At 40.0% G+C, this 15909-nt stretch overlaps 1 long non-coding RNA gene across 1 annotated transcript; it reads right to left on the reverse strand.

Annotated features, from left to right (window-relative positions):
• Positions 1 to 329: 329 nt before the first annotated feature.
• On the reverse strand, positions 330 to 5510 carry LOC308106166. Its single transcript, XR_013934976.1, has 5 exons — positions 5427 to 5510; positions 2825 to 3007; positions 2593 to 2726; positions 700 to 815; positions 330 to 456 (listed from the first exon to the last, which is right to left on the reverse strand). It is a non-coding gene; the product is annotated as an uncharacterized lncRNA (long non-coding RNA).
• Between the last annotated feature and the right edge of the window lie 10399 nt (positions 5511 to 15909).

Here is a 15909-nt window from a genome sequence, read left to right on the forward strand (position 1 = left end):
CCAGTTTGAAAAGTAACTGGTAAGCGGTCAGTCATTTGTTCATTTACTCTTTAACTCTCTCACGTGTGTGACAATGTTCATTGTTTTAACCAACTGATTTGACCACACCATCACGAACAGAAAATGCAACACACTTTATTGAACAAATGGAACAGATTCATGATTCATGTTATTCACAGGCTCCCCTTTAACAAAATAATATGAATTTAAATTGTATTTTACTGTATTAACAACAGTGCATAGTAGAATTGTAAGACAAACCACAAACCAAAGCAAACACATAAACTACCACATTCAAACACTAAATAAAGTACATTGTGAAAATGGTCATTTCAGTAGATAACTCTTTCACATATGCAACGGATAGCAGTAGCACAAGACATGTCGTTCCATCCACTACCATAAAACTCAACACAGTTTTCTTCAGGGTTGTTAGGTTCACCAGGGTGCCAGTACCTGGAGAAGTATAGTAACATTCAATTCAACCTTTACAAGGATGTTTTTCCTCTCTAAACCTTTAGTTCTTAATCATGAATTCAAATTATATTTTATGTATTAGACAAACTGGATTGTGAAATTAACATACATAATAGTGCAGGTTTGTATTTTCATCTAATACCATTTATAAAAACATAGCAAATAGGAATTATTTGAAATGTACTTAAAATGAACAAGAGAAGAATGAAGGGAATGTCTTACGTTGGTGTGGTCAGTGGTGTTCCATCTACCCACTTCCAGGTTTCGTCTTCCTTTTTGTAAGTCAAACCCATCCACAAATACAGGTTTAAATGGCCAACAGCTTTGCCAACAACGTCCTGGATGGAATGGATATCGGTTACTTAAAGCATTGATTCTAAAAAATCCAAAAAAAAAAGCATTGATCCCCCAGGGACCCCCAGGGGTCCTTGGGGGGTACCAGGGGGTCCCCAGCAAAATAAGTTAATATAGCGTCATAATTTCAACCATTTTAACCATATTTTCTCCTTTAGCTATTTAAAAATAGCAGATATACAAGCTCACAACGCGTCACTTCGTGCCACGCTGCAAGCTTGTACATTTGGAAAGTTTTTTTATTATTGAAAAATGAAATGTTTTTTCATAATTCAGATTTCTTTTGCTTTTTCCATAAACATACAAATCTGTATATGTAAAATAAAAATACATATATTTGTTGTTGAAACAATGATAAAAAGAAATTCCAAAAAAGAGAAAAAGAACGAAAGAGAGAAGGTCTGAGTAAAATAGTAAAGGAAAAGGAAAAGGAAAAGGAAAGCAAAAGAAAGGGAAGAAGAGAGGCAAGGGAAGGGAAGGAGGGAAAGGGGAACCCTGCTGTCTCGCCCAGTGCTCCATCCACTTAGGTCTCCTCGTTAAGTGGCACCTGTAAGTTCTCGTAATAGTCAGGCTGATTTTTTAAACAGACCCTTTAATTAGATTTCCTCTAGTTTCAAGAAAAACATAGTCTCTTTAATCCATCTGGTAAAGCTAGGTGGAGAGTGTCGCTTCCATGAAAGGAGGATAAGTCTCCTCGCGAGCAGAGATGTAAAGGCAATGATTACATGTGCTTTGCCTCGTATAGAACAAGTCTCTGGTGTAAAGCCATATAGTGCACACATGGGGTTGGGAGTGATGACTTTTTTAAACATCTTTGAGTAAGCATTAAATATATCCGACCAAAATTGGTGAGATTAGGGCAGGACCACAACATACTGTATGTATGGTCTGCTGGTTGTGCTTTACAGCGTGGACAAGAAGGGTCTATAGTAGGATAGATTCGAGCTAATTTAGCATTAGTTAAGTGGACCCTCAGAACAACTTGAAGTTGTATCAGGCCACGTCTGGCACAAGTAGAGGAGGAATGAATGAAGTCAAGTATCGCTGTCGCACAATTCCTCCCCGAAGTCTTTCTCCCATTGTTCCTTTATCCACCCCAACGAGCAAGGAGTAATGTTACATGATGGCATTATACAGAAATTAAGTTAATTATGATTTTTTTTTAAAACACAAATATTCTCTTCAGGAGGTCCCTGGCACAAAACATTTTCAGATGGGGGTCCACAGCCAAATATATATCAATTTGTGGGTCCTTGACATGAATTATTATAGGATGGTACCATTTCAGTCTACTCTGTCTGTGTCTCAGAGGGGGGCTGTGGGACAGATCAGAAAACTGCCTACCAGTGACATCATCGGTAGGCAGGTTTGGTCATTTCAAACTAGATTACCAACTTTCAAAGCAAGAACAATGGGCTTCTATTTCATCATGCTAACTTTCCAGGAAGAGAAAGGCTGTAGTTTCTATTAGCTTGGAATCCCCATTGATGATGCCATTGGTATATGGTAGGCAGATTGCAGAACTGTCCACCATTAGTGAGGACCAATAGCATAAAGATTCTTGAAAATGGGTGAAGTGCTCTAAGTACAAACTGTCCAATAGATGTGAATCTCCGCAAAGTGGAGTAGGTTACAGCATGCACTGATGTACGCCTACTGTACGCACAAAAATACTGTACGCACACAAACACACACACGACACGCACATGCACACACGCACAAACACACAGACACAGACACACACACACACACACACAATACCTGCTTTTCTTTGCTGTTTATAACAATCAGGTCTGATTGTTTGTCTGTACAATATTGTCTGCTCTGCTCCCAGTTTTTGAATGCCGTAGAAATGGAATAACACAGACCACCATCAAATGTAAATCCATGTGACTCTATCAACAACGAAAACAATGTTAGCCACAGTTTTTTTCCTCTTTCTTTTTTTTCATTTGCTCAGATTAATGAAGAAAAACCGTGCTGTCTCACTGACCACAGATCCTCCTCTTCCTGTCATCTCGCTCTTCAGTCAGGTTGTTATATCTGGACAGTAGCTGTTCAAAACTGGTCTGTAAGTGGCCTTTCTGTTCAGTCAGGTTGTTAAATCTGGTCTGCAACTGGTCAAAACTGGACTTTATCTGGTGTAGGTTGTCTTTCTCTTTATTCAATTCAAAATCTGCAAGAAGGAGAATCAACAAACTGATGAGCTTTAGACAAAACAGGTGATCCGACACGAAGCCATTCAACGGCATGGCGGGTGCGACGTAGGGCATTCACAACTAATGATTTTTACTAGTCGACTCATTTGACCAAGTAGTAGTCGACTAGTCGACTAGTCGAAATTTACATTTAAAAAAAAATGTACCAACAAAAAAACAAAACATTTTTTCTTTTTTTTTTAGGGGGGGGGGCATTGTTTTAATGCCATCCTACTACTATATTACTATTATTATTATCCTCCTGCCCTTATTTTTATGGCGTTTTAAGGGAAGCGCTTCTGGCACAGCAGCAAAGCACCACAGCAGCGTCTCCAAGGATCCCCATTGCCCAATAATAGGCTTTTATTGGGCATACTTTTGACCCCCTTTTGATAAAAAATAAAGTCAGGAGGATAATAATAATAGTAAGATGGGCCATTACTATGGCATTAAAACAAATTACAAAAAAAAATATATATATATATATTTTTTCAACTATTCGACTAGTACCAACAGAGTCGACTAGGTTATACTAGTCGACTAGTCGACTAGTTGGTGAAAGCAGAGCCGTCGGAAGCCATTCCCAGTTGGGGGGGACATATTTGTACAGGCCCACGCGCCTCATGCACGCGCGCGCAGCGTGCGTGCATGAGGACCCCCGCGCGCGAATTTTTTTCGCGGTTCTGGGCGGATTGGGTCAGTTTTTCCCCCAGTTTTTTGTTTATTTATGTCGGTTTTAGGGTTAGGATTAGGGCCGGCCTCATTTGAGGCTTTTTTTCCCCGTGGCCTCGCGGCCCAAATACCGGTTTGCGGTCCCCCCGTCCCCCCCGTCTCCTACGGCCTTGGGTGAAAGCCCTAGTGCGACGTGGTGAGTGCATGCGGCTGGGTGACAGACATTGGTCATTTCCAGACAGGAAAAGTTTGGAGTACATATGGTGAAATGATGAGGTGGGTTGGATTGGGCTGAATACATTATCACTGGGTGTGGTGCAGCCAGGTACATGGATCAATTGGTTGCTTTTTAATTATGTTTAGCACTGGTGCCATGAGAACATTTCTCACTTTAAAGCCCATAAGCCCAAATTCATAATAGTCAAATAAACTAGATGGACAGACATCCACAAAATGACTGCTGTTTGGACTTCATAGGAAGTCTACTTGAAGGTCTGCATGAACATGTAGTGGACCCTGAGTAGACATTATTGTCTATGCATACCTGTCCATGAGGATAGTTGTCTAGAGAATAGGGCTGGTATACTCTGAGTGCCTTCAATACACTGAACAATTGTCATGAACTGGCTCCCATTCATGACAAAAATGGGGGAACAGACCACACACAAAGGATAAACAAAGCAAAGCAAAACAAAACAAAACAAAACAAAACAACATCAGTAGTGTAATGAATGCATGGATTTGTGGAAGTGTAATGTAATGTCCAAGTGCGCAAATAAACAGAACCAAACAACACTGCTGTTGCCTGGTAAGAGAGAGCGAGTAAGAATGGGTCTGACCAGCCTGATTAAATAGGCTCCAGGGGATGATTGGAGGCAGGTGTGTCTCGTCCACTGGACACCAGGTTATTATTGTTTAATGTAAAGCTATTTCAGTTCCAATTTTAGTTTTGGTTATTTCGTTATAGTTTTAGTTAACTATAATAACCCTGCTGGACATACCTCTGCAGGCTGGCTTGCCTTCTCCCACACAGAAACATAATCACAACAGAACGAATTACAAACCAAATTGGACAGGTCATCACACTATGAAAAGAAAAAGTCTTTTTGCTCCCTGTTTTAAACACTGAATAAACACCTTCAGAATCACTTCAATGATGTTCGGCGTTGAGCCAAACAGAACCCGCTAGTGTGTGTAAGCCTATATTAATGGCTTACACACGGATTGCAGCGGAACACGTGAGGTTCACCAGTGGGGTGAGGGATGAATTTCGGCACCATTTTACCGCTACTTCAGCAGCCCCAAGGACGCTAGTTCGGCACTGTTACTTGCAATAGTCCAGTCATTTTCATTCATTTTTGTCCGGCGTCGCCCAGGGCTGCAGCCCCTAAAGTCCTTGCATTAAGCTAGGCCTGCTCTTAACCACATTGTCAGCTTGTATTATATAAACTTTACAGGTGGTTTGTGTGAATCTGGAGGGTGTGCCTCCGCAAACTAGAGTGTGCCGAAAATAGCAATGGACGAGCAGGCCTCGCTATGCGCCGGTAGACCTGGTCCAAGCAGGCTGACGGCACTTCACCCTCACAAACTGTCCACTGCACGCCTGCCTCGCGCCATTCCGCCTGCCCGAAAAATGGGGCCCAGAGTATTTAAAGCAACAGCCATCAGCACTATTTCTGACTCAAACATAGCATGAAAAAATACTATTTATAGAATGACACTCACACTTTATGACCAGGGCAACGATGACAGCCAACAGGAAAAGACACAGTAGCCCCAGACACACTGCAGCAGCTCTGGAATGATTTTGCTTTGACTCATCAGAGCCTGAAAAACACAAGACAAACCTATGAAGATACTTGAGAGGGTTTAAAGACTTTTTTTCGCCCAAATAATCTATTTAAAACAAGTGACAGCTATCAAGTTATTTATGTTCTCTCTGCTTGGTTGGTCATTCAGAAGGATTATTTCCTTTTGTAAAACAAACAGACAGACAGACAGACAGACAAGACACATTGCGCTGTACATTCAGTGTGGGATTTATGAAGCAAACATTGAATAGATGTGGCCCATACAATAGCCTACTTATAAGAAACCAATTTACAATTCGTAATTTTGGAGTAAACTATCAGATTAAGTTTGCTTAAAAACATGGTCATTTTTGGCATCATTCAGAGTTCATGGCATGTCATTTCTGAGAAGTTTCAACACAGGGAGCTGGGAATTTATGTTATGGGCCACCCTTGAGAAAATAAGAGAATACCCACTTCTCCCGACTACACCACTGCCTTGAATAACATCCATACGAGTAGATGTGTTAGTTAATCATTATAATATTGATTTTTACCTCCATGCTGCTCTTCTGCTTTGCTCCTCTGTACAGCATCCTGCTGTGCAAGGTCAAGGTCGTCTGCGGTAACATAGATGTCAACTATCCTCTCTTCTCTCTCTCCTCTCTCCTCCATCTCTACCTCCCTCTGTCTTCGGCCATATCTGACCTTCTTTGTCAGGTCTGGCTTGGCGTACATGTCCATTCTACTGGATCTTCTACACTATACCATCGTTGTACAAACTCCTTGGAAAAAAGAAGTCACAAAAGAGGAAGATGGAAACTAACGCTTTGAGAGAAAAGAGAAGTAACTTATTTCTCCACCAGTCCCGTCGGCCTACGCTGTGATTTGCATTTTCTGTGTGCATTTCCTGGGAAATGATCTTGGGAAATCCACAGCTATCAATAGCACACAGACAGCACAAGCTACAAATGCCCTCCTGATTGCACCAGACACAGGACTTCTCTCTGTACTTGTCTTGTTAGACCTTAGTGCTGCATTTGACACCATTCAGCACATCCTGTTACTAGGCCTGTCACAATTATTACGTAATCCTCTGATCGCAATTATTTGAGATAATCGCAATTCATTTTGCATAATCGTTTCCATGCTGAAAAACGTTCATACATTTTCAAATAGAAAAAAAAGCAGAAATAGCAGATCTACAAGCTCAACGTGACGCGTTGAGCTTGTAGATCAGCTATTTCTGCTATTTTTACATTAAAGTGTTAAATATGTCAATCATTTCTTTGTATATTTCGTCATATCTGCGCTGTGCAATTTTTGATGATGAAGCCTAAAAACCAAACAGAAATAAAAATGTTATTCATATGTTCCAGTGTTCAATGCCGAACACACAATTAAAGTGTTAATCGCAATTATTTGAGTGACAATTAATGGTCAACTTAAATTTGTAATCGTGACCTGTTACAAAGACTACAACATTTTATTGGCCGACAGGAAGGGAAACAAAAAGGTTGGGGTTGGAGTTAGGGTTAGGCTAGGGGTTAGGAAAAGGTTATAGGGTTAGGATTAAGGTTGAGGGAACACAGGGCTGAGGGGACATACAGTAGGTACTCTCCCTCTCAGTGGTGGAAAAAGTGTTACATTTCTTTAAGTAAAAGTATCAATACTGCAATGTAGAGGAGAAAGTCCAGAATTCAAAATGTAGGCCTACTTCAAGTAGCAAAAGTAGAAAGTAGTCATTATGCAGAATGTCCCATTTCACAATGTTTTCAAATGTATAAAATGCATAAAAATCTTTTGAAAATAGCAGATCTACAATCTCACAATGCGTTGCATCGTGACGCATTGTGAGCTTGTAGATTGTCTATTTTCAAATGGCCGAAATGTATATAGGGCTGAAGCGGTTAATGTATGTTTTGTAATAATAATCAAAATCTACAAAGTAACTAGTAACTTAAGTTTTCAAATTGTAGTGGAGTAAAAGTACAATATTTGCCTCTGAGATGTAGTGGAGTAGAAAATTGGAAACACTCCAGTAAAGTAAAAAAATACCTAAAAATTGTACTTAAGTACAGTACTTGAGTACATGTACTTAGTTACTTTACGCCACTGCTCCCTCTCTGGCAACACTTACAGTACAGTAAAAGGTTGCATGTTACTGTATGAACGCACACGTGCACAAATACAACCGGAGTGTGTGTATACTACAACAGCAGTTACAGTATGTAAGTTCATTTTCTTCGTATTGAGAATTTGAAACATCAGACCGTCAGAGAGCTCTCGTTCATCTGCTGCTGGCAAACTACCGTTTTAGCACTTGGCACTGGTTTGGCAAAGCTAGATATGAATGTAATGCACGCCATAATTGGTGCACTTTCATGCAAGTAAAAAGAGATTTTTGGGGGAAAAGAGTAAAGGGGAAGTGCATTACTGATATTAATTACAAACATAATGAATTACGAATAACAAACAATTACATAAGCAAAAAACTAAAAAGTGAGAGTCCTGGTAGGCCTTCTCTCCCCTTTCACAGTGAGATCTGTCCATCGACCCCCAGGGGTCCTTGAGGAGGTTTCATGGTGTCCCAAGTGAACCCCTACAGATCTGTATCTCAGAGTGTGCAAATGATGTAACCAAATGGATTTGGTTGCATCTGAGTTACAGATGGATACACACTGTTACTGTGTTGCTTCCTGTCTGTCATCCAGCACACCAACTGAGTACCTTAGAAATTGTTTTTCTTTTTTTAACCCATTCAATCCGGAAACGCATCTGTGTAACTACTTTAACCATTATTTTATACTTTGGCAATTCAAAAATAGCAGATCTACAAGCTCATAGTGCAGCACCGAGTGCCGCGCTATGAGCTTGTAGATCTGCTATATATATATTTTTTAATTACAATTTGTGCAAATCTTTGAATATATATATTTTTATGTTTTCAAATGTATAAAATGCATAAAAATCTTTTGAAAATAGCAGATCTACAAGCTCACAATGCGTCGCATCGTGACGAATTGTGAGATTGTAGATTGTCTATTTTCAAATGGCTGAAATGTATATAGGGCTGAAGCGGTTAATGTATGTTTTGTAATATAATCAAAATCTACAAAGTAACTAGTAACTTAAGTTTTCAAATTGTAGTGGAGTAAAAGTACAATGTTCGCCTACATTTGAGATGTAGTGGAGTAGAAGTAAAAGTACCGAAAATAGGAAACACTCCAGTAAAGTAAAAAAAATACCTCAAAATTGTACTTAAGTACAGTACTTGAGTACATGTACTTAGTTACTTTACTCCACTGCTCCCTCTCTGGCAACACTTACAGTACAGTAAAAAGTTGCACCTTGTGCACGGCACATACAGGCATGTTACTGTATGAACGCACACGTGCACAAATACAACCGGAGTGTGTGTATACTACAACAGCAGTTATGTAAGTTCATTTTCTTCGTATTGAGAATTTGAAACATCAGACTGTCAGAGAGCTCTCGTTCATCTGCTGCTGGCAAACTACCGTTTTAGCACTTGGCACTGGTTTGGCAAAGCTAGATATGAATGTAATGCACGCCATATGTGTATTGGTGCACTTTCATGCAAGTAAAAAGAGATTTTGGGGGGAAAAGAGTAAAGGGGAAGTGCATCACTGATACTAATTACAAACATAATGAATTACAAATAACAAACAATTACATAAGCGAAAACTAAAAAGTGAGAGTCCCGGTAGGCCTTCTCTCCCCTTTCACAGTGAGATCTGTCCAGGGACCCCCAGGGGTCCTTGAGGAGGTTTCATGGGGTCCCAAGTGAACCCCTACAGATCTGTATCTCAGAGAGTGTGCAAATGATGTAACCAAATGGATTTGGTTGCATCTGAGTTACAGATGGATACATACTGAGGATGTTACTGTGTTGCTTCCTGTCTGTCATCCAGCACACCAACTGAGTACCTTAGAAATAGTTTTTATTTTTTTAACCCATTCAATCCGGAAACGCTGTGTAACTACTTTAATCATTATTTTATACTTTGGCAATTCAAAAATAGCAGATCTACAAGCTCATAGCGCAGCACCGAGTGCCGCGCTATGAGCTTGTAGATCTGTTATTATTTGTATTTTTTATTACAATTTGTGCAAATCTTTGAATATATATATTTTTTAAAGCGAGCATTTTTAACTCAAATCTTTGCTTCTGGGGATTCTATAGATGCCTTCTAAATCCTACCAGTTAAAAAAATAAAGATAAAAAAAGTATGTTGCTATATATATATCAGTGATTCTCAAAAGTTTTCATGTCAAGGACCCCCAAAATTGTCACGTGATGGGTGCTGCCGCTCCTTCGCCCCCCCCTTCACTAACTCTGTTCTCCTTGATGAGGCTTTGAACCCGCGGCATGCCCGGCTGGTGGCCCTTGAGGCTAATGACTTTAGGTGCGATTATACTGTCACGGTGGGGACACGACATCCTGCACGGACCCAAGTGCAGGACACAAACACGGTTGGATGATAGAGAAACTGGGTTTTACTAGGAAATAATACACAACAGAGATACTCCTCACAGACAGAGGGAAAACACGCAAACATACACGGCACTGGCAAACACAACGCAACAGGGAGTTATAATCGCACAAGAGGCACCACCGGCTGGAAAGTCTAATAAAGGAACAAATGTCATTAGCCTCAAGGGCCACCAGCCGGGCGTGCCGCGGGTTCAAAGCCTCATCAAGGAGAACAGAGTTAGTGAAATATATTGATTTGCACACATTTTCCAGAGGGGCCTATTTCTTCAAAATGTCGTATGCCGTAGAAATCGCGTCCTGGCGGCTGCAACCCATGACTTACAGGACCCTGACTAGGTAGTCTCGTGAGCCAGACTGTTGCCTCCCACCATTTTCAAATGCTTCAGTCATACAGTCTGGAGCACGGAAGCTCTGAAAATGATCAAGCGATAAAGCGGATGTGACGCCTCCTCCCCGCTTCCGCTTTGTCTTTACAGTTGCGCAAATTTGTCCTAATATAAGTAAAAAATCATCTAAACATTTATAGCTTGCTGCTTATCAGAAATTGAAATTCAATAATAAAATGTAAAGATATTTTAAAATATTTTTTCATGAACGGAAATGACGAACAGATGACAGTTTCCTGACTTGGATTACGGGAGGTGTTCCAGAGTTCCAGACTCTATGTAGCATTCGGAGATTGTGGAATAGTTGTCTGGCTACGCGAGACTACTGACTATAGGCAACCCAGCCTGACGGAGATACAGTATGCACTCCGCAGAGCGCTCCTTTCCAGTTTGAAATGTAACTGATAAGCGGTCAGACATTTGTTCATTTACTCTTTAACTCTGTTCATTGTTTTAACCAACTGATTTGACCACACCCAGTTCCATCACGCACAGAAAATGTGACAACCTTTATTGAACATGTTATTAAAATGGAACAGATGGCTGTTTGATTCATGTTATTCACAGGCTACCCTTTAACTAAGTAATGAAAATATGAATTTAAATTGTAATGTACTGTATTAACAACAATAATAGTGTATAGTAGAATTGCAAGACAAACCACAAACCAAAGCAAACACATTACATAAACTATCACATTCAAACACTAAATAAAGTACATAGTGAAAATGGTCATTTCAGTAGATAACTCTTTCACAGATGGTACGGATAGTAGCAGTACTAGCAGCACAAGACATGTCGTTCCATCCGTTAGCATAAAACTCAACACAGTTTTCTCCAGGGTTGTTAGGTTCACCAGGGTGCCAGTACCTGGAGAAGTATAGGAACATTTAATTTTATGTATTAGATATTAGACAAACTGGATTGTGAAATTAACATACGTAATAGTGTAGGTTTGTATTTTCATCTAATACCATTTATAAAAACATAGCAAATATGAATTATTTGAAATGTACTTAAAGGTAGGGTAAGTGATTTGCTTTGGTTAAGATAAGTGTTAAATATCTCTATATTCTGATAGTACTCATTGCTATAGAGTGTTTGTTCAGTATTAGGAGTCTCCTTGTCTCTCCAGCTCTTTATTAAACAGAAAATGCATTTTCGTTTCAGTTTCAGTTTCATTTCCAATTTTATCCAACCAGGACAGAGAACTCAATCAGGATACAGATTAAACAAGTGAAATTGGAAGTGATGGCACTAAGAAATGAGCAGACAAAATTGGAACTGGAACACTATACAAATTAAGCTTAAAAATGGGTACTTTCTCCTGATTGGTTGAGATTTTGACACGTACCGAAAAATGAATTTTCTGTTTAATAAAGAGCTGGAGAGACAGGGAGACTCCTGTTACTGAACAAACACTCTATAGCAATGATTACTATCAAAATATAGTGCTTTAACCTTTCAACAAAATACTTTTTGTTTTAACCCAAAAAATATCACTTACCCTACCTTTAAAATGTTTGTTGAAATGAACAAGAGAAGAATGAAGGGAAAGTCTTACGTTGGTGTGGTCAGTGGCGTTCCATCTACCCACATCCAGGTTTCTTCTTCCGTTTTGTAAGTCAAACCCAGCCAAAAATACAGGTTTAAATGGCCAACAGCTTTGCAAACAACGTCCTGGACAGAAAGGATGTCTGTTACTTAAAGCATTGGTTCTCAAAGTGCCCCCCCCAAGGGGTCCTTGGGGAGTACCAGGGGGTCCCCAGCAATAATATAGCGTTATCATTTTAACCACTTTAACCATATTTTATACTTTAGCGATTTAAAAATAGCAGATATACAAGCTCACAACGCGTCACTTCGTGCCACGCTGCAAGCTTGTACATCTGGTATTTTTGAAAATGTTTGAAAGTTATTGCAAATATTTGGACAATTTTGAATAATTCAGATTTTTTGGCCTTTTTACATAAACATACAAATCTGTAACAAGAAATGTAAAATAAAGATACAAATATACATATTTGTTGTTGAAACAATGATCTTGTTTTAAAAAATTCATTTAAAAAAAGAGAAAAAGAAAGAAAGACAGAAGGTCTGAGTAAAACAGTAAAGAAAAAGGAATAGAAAAGGAAAGCAAAAGAAAAGGAAGAGGGAAGGGAAGGGAAGGGAAGGGAAGGGAAGGGAAGGGAAGGGAAGGAGGGAAAGGGGAACCCGGCTGTCTCGCCCAGTGCTCCATCCACTTAGGTCTCCTCGTTAACACATCGGGTGCCAGCGTTTTATTAAAACAGATTACTTTGAGAGCCAGAGATCTTACCGTTTGTAACGCTGTGCTGTTTATAGCTGTGGACTCCACGGCGAGCACCCACGCGTAAACAATGGATGCATGCACAACGATGGATGGTCCTGGCTAACGCCTGGAACAATAACATCTCTCACGCGAGATGTGGAAAAAAAACGAAAAAAACAAAAAGATTGAAAACCCGGTTTTAACCGTGTTCGGCACCTATACGCTACTCTTTGAAAACACGTTTTTTACCGTGTTTGGCACCCGATGTGTTAAGTGGCACCTGTAAGCTCTCGTAATAGAATTTTTGAACAGACCCTTTAAAAGGTAGGGTAAGTGATTTGCAATTATTCAAATAATTGCAAAATGGGTCTATGTTCTGATAGTACTCATTGCTATAGAGTGTTTGTTCAGTAAAAGGAGTCTCCCATGTCTCTCCAGCTCTTTATTAAACAGAAAATGCATTTTCAGTGCTCTCTCCTGATTGGCTTAGAATGTGTCACCTACCTGAAAATGTACTATATTCTGTTAGTAGAGCGGATAGTAGGAACAATCGTTCACTTTGTGATACAAGCGTGAAAATTGGCATGAACATTCCTTTAGGTCAACTCTTTGACTTTTTTAATCGAGCCACTCAAAAATCCAAGATGGCGGCCATTTTTCAAGATGGCCGATACCTTAGTGGGCAGTTAAGTGATATGATGGTTTATTTGGTGATACAAGCATGAAAATTGGCATGAGCAGTCTCTGTGGGTCACTTGACAATAGGCCACCCACAGCTACTTGAAATTTCAAGATGGCGGCCATTTTTCAAGATGGCCAACACTTTAGTGGAGCATTTAAGTTATATAATGGTTCATTTGGTGATACAAGCATGAAAATTGGCATGAGCAGTCTCTGTGGGTCACTTGACAATAAGCCACCCACAGCTACTTGAAATGTCAAGATGGCGGCCATTTTTCAAGATGGCCACCACCTTAGTGGACTAGTTAAGCTTAAGAAATCATTTAGTTGGTGATACAAGCATGAAAATTGCCATGAGCCGTCTCAAAAGGTCATTTGACAAGAAACCGCCCACAGCCACTTGAAATTTCAAGATGTCAATCTTTAAATGATACCTTTTCTCATAGAAATGTATTGGGTTCCTCAAAAAGCTCTGTCAAGAGAGGTTGTTTGACTGTGTTTTGTCTGACTCCTCGCCCACGACCTGTCCAGTTTGGTAAGACCTGTCAGGAGTTGCCTCCCACCGGCATAGCTCTCAGGGTTCACTGAGGTAGGCCTAAACAAGCTCCCTTACCACGACAAGGTAACAGTCACAAGGGAGGATATATATATATATATATATATATGTATATATATATATATATATATTGGTTTTTTTAAACTAACAGCCATTACATGTGTCAAATAAATACTAAGGGGTGGGGAAACAAAAAATAAGATGAATAAATTAGCACAGTTGTGGTGCTGATAAGCACAGTTGTGGTGCTGAACGGACAGTGCTCCAAAATTATGAGTAATGGCTAATACTGAATGGCAATAGCCACGGAACCATGACAAACGATACTAATGAACTAAACTGAAAATGTGCTTCACTGTTAGATATGGCAGTGGAAGGCAGTGGAAGCAATGTTACAAAGTAACAACTGAAAATTACACAGTAATAGACTAGATAAAAAGTAAAACATGATGCGTCGATGTGACGAGGGGAAGCCGAGCCATAGGCCTCCACTTGAAAACACAGAGGACAACAGGGAATAACTCTGGCAAAATAAACATGCAAATAGGTTCTAGCAGGGGCAACTACATAGGCATGTGAAACTGAGTCCATATCTGAAGCAGTTACACCTTCCAGTACATGCCTTGGAGCACCCACATTTGGTCAACTCCCAACAACTCTCCGCAATAGGTGGAAGTGGAGTCCAGAAGACTTTCCACTTCTCGTCCTGTTCCACCCATCCCCAGTCAGATGGGCTCGGCATTTGTGGATGTCGCTTCAATGCCTGTCCCCACACGTATCCAGCCTCATAAGAAGCATGTTTGGCATGCTCTTTGAGTGCTGCTTGAGTTGGTGGGATCAAGTCATATTGTCTTTGCTTTCTGGCAAAGAGATCAAGCCTGGCCTCGTTCACAGTTGTGACATCGCTGGACCGGTCATACATTAGATCTTCTTGGCCTCTTGACATGGATATCTTTGGTATCTTCAGTGTCTTCAGCAGATGTAGATGCTCTCTTTTGGGTCCTTTCCAGCTCTGTGTTGTTGAACCTAAGTTTACAGCTTAAATTATATTTTGCTCTGTTTCTTGTCGATGTGCTTTCTATGCCATCACCTTCATCTAGTCGGGTTGGACTAAGTAAGATAGGCAGAGCATTGATCTTATGAAATAATGGAACATTTCTTGCAATGGTATCATAACCAGTACGATCGTGCTCTCTGTTGAATAAACTCGGCTGAATGAGTTTTTCCTTGGTGACCTGCTGACAAATTAAACATCTGTCCCAGTTAGTTTTCACAACTGTTATGATGGCTTCTGCCATGTCTGCAGCATAGGCAGAGGCCGAGGGTTTATCCTTTTACCACCTTTTACCAAGCACTTTGATGTATGGGATACAACTAAGTTCGTGCCTTAACCCTACACTTAGTTCGATCGTTCATCCAATGCCATTTAAATCCTGAGCGATCTGTACACCATCCGGTTAACTAAAACCCCATTAACCTTGGCTCGGCTCTCCCGTGCTGGCACAACCTGTCAATTCAGGTGCGGCTATCTAACTGTTTTGGGGTAAATTAGACAGCATTTGGGATACCAACTTTCAATTAGCTGACATTGAACCCCAGTGATATATCACCAGTGTGCCCTGGTAGTGCAGATATTCACTCTTATCTAATCTATCTATGATCAACAAATCAACACAACTATATTGTGATGTGTTAAAAGTTGTTCTTTAGCATAATAATAATAATCGTCCTTAATGAAAAAAAAACATACATTTCTATGAGAAAATGTATCTTTTGAGGATCCAGGGGGTGGCCATCTTGAAAATAGAAATGTAAAGTGGCTGGGAGTGTTTTCTTGTCAAGCAACCCTTAGAGACTGCTCATGCCAAATTTAATGCTTGTATCACCAAATAAACCATTATATAACTTAATTGCTCCACTAAAGTGTTGGCCATCTTGAAAAATGGCCGCCATCTTGAAATTTCAAGTAGCTGTGGGTGGCCTATT

The sequence above is a fragment of the Gymnoscopelus braueri genome, assembly GCF_963280865.1.
Source record: "Gymnoscopelus braueri genome assembly, chromosome: 18".
NCBI classification, from domain to species: Eukaryota; Metazoa; Chordata; class Actinopteri; order Myctophiformes; family Myctophidae; genus Gymnoscopelus; species Gymnoscopelus braueri.